Source organism: Phoca vitulina, unplaced genomic scaffold, assembly GCF_004348235.1.
Source record: "Phoca vitulina isolate PV1807 unplaced genomic scaffold, GSC_HSeal_1.0 scaffold52, whole genome shotgun sequence".
NCBI classification, from domain to species: Eukaryota; Metazoa; Chordata; class Mammalia; order Carnivora; family Phocidae; genus Phoca; species Phoca vitulina.
Window position 1 is genome coordinate 10,455,294 of NW_022589755.1, and position 1,968 is coordinate 10,457,261.

Sequence of the window (1,968 nt, forward strand, 5' to 3'; positions counted from 1 at the left end):
GGGGGGGGGCGTTTACAGACCCGCCTCACTGTAGCTGCGGGATGTGACTACTAGGAGCTCTGGACCACAACAGGTTCCCCACTGCCTGGGGCGGGAGGCGATAGGCAGCAGCACCGCCCTCCCTATTACCCTTCACCAACTGTGGGACCGGAAAACAGACAAAGCTGCTCCCCTTATGCGGAAATGCCTGACTACTCTAAGCTCCTGGTTTTCACTTCCCGGAATCCCTAAGAAGGTCTGGGCGGAGGTCTTGCTATTCTAGCACGTAGAAGAGGGTAGATTCTGTTCATCGAAAGGCTGAGAAGCTGAGTACCACTTTAGATAAGCTCGAGGGGCTGAAACAACGTAAATCCGTTGCCTACCACAGAGGCTTCCTGGTAAACCCCAAAGAGCTTCACCACAGGAATAAGAGCAAAAGGAAACTGGGCCTTCTTTGGCAGGAACTAAACGCAAATGTTAACATCACCTCAATCCCTGAAATTGCGTGAAAATGAATTGCTGGCCTCTTCCAAACCTTGCAGAAGCAAGTGAAAATCCTTTGTAAAGGAAGATGTCAGTCATCATCCTGGGCCTCAAATTATTTCTATAATTGTAGAATTTGTGATGTCAATATTACGCCAAGAGAACTTCGTGGGGGGGGGGGGAAGCATTACTTGGCATAAAGAGGGTCATTTCATAATGATAAAATTTCAAAGTACCAGAAAGTAATAACTTCAGTTCATACTTTATAAAGCGAAAATTGACAGAACTACAAAGAGAAAGATTCAAACTCAGTTGGAACTGGAGGGTTTTTTTTTAAAAAAAAGATTTTATTTATTTTAGAACGTGCATGAGCAGGGGAGGGGCGGAGGGAGAGGGAGAGAATCTCAAGCAGCCTCCCTGCTGAGCGAAGCCCCTTGCAGGGTTCCATCTCATCACCCTGAGATCATAACCTGAGCCCAAATCAAGAGTCAGACACTTATGGGCGCCTGGGTGGCTCGGTTGGTTAAGCAACTGCCTTCGGCTCAGGTCATGATCCTGGAGTCTCGGGATCGAGTCCCGCATCGGGCTCCCTGCTCGGCAGGGAGTCTGCTTCTCCCTCTGACCCTCCTCCCTCTCATGCTCTCTGTCTCTCATTCTCTCTCTCTCAAATAAATAAATAAAATCTTAAAAAAAAAAAAAAAAAAAAAGAGTCAGACACTTAACCGACTGAGCCACCTAAGTGCCCCGGAACTAGAGATTTTAACACACACATAGAAGGAAATGTTGAGCCTTAAATGCATATATTAAAATAGAAGAGAAGCTGAAAATCCATCCTGAAAACATCAATCTCAGAAAGTGAATAAACAAATAGCAAAACTAAAGAAAGCAGAAGAAAATAAGAGCAGATTGATGAAATACGAACAAAATTAAGTGGATCTTCCTCTCCCACAAAAGGCCAAAAGATCACCCTGTGGATAAAGCAATAAAATTGATAAAAGTATGGTGAGAATGACTAAGAAAAAAAACCATATATGAAAAATAGTATCAGAAATAAAAAAGAGAACATCACTAAATATTACGATGATACTGTGAACTTTATAAAAATGTATTTGTGAATTTAAATGAAATCAATATATTTCTAGAAAAACAAAAATATAAACTTGCATAATAAAATTAATACTTGATGAAATGATGGAAATTTCACTTTTGAAATTGGGAATGAGAACACAATGCTGATTATAACTACTTAAAGTTGTACTGGATCTTGTATCCAGCAAACTTGCCAAACTCATCTATAAATTTCAATGTTAAAGCCACATTTATCTGGACTTTCTATACACCTAATCATGTTAATTGTAAGTAACAACAATTTTATTCTTTCTTTTCCAATTTGTACACCTTCTCTTTATTTTTCATTCCTTCTTGAACCGGCCAATATCATTTTATTTCCTCTAATATATTCTCAATTTTTATTTTTGTCTTGAATATTTTAAAGCAAATCCCAGA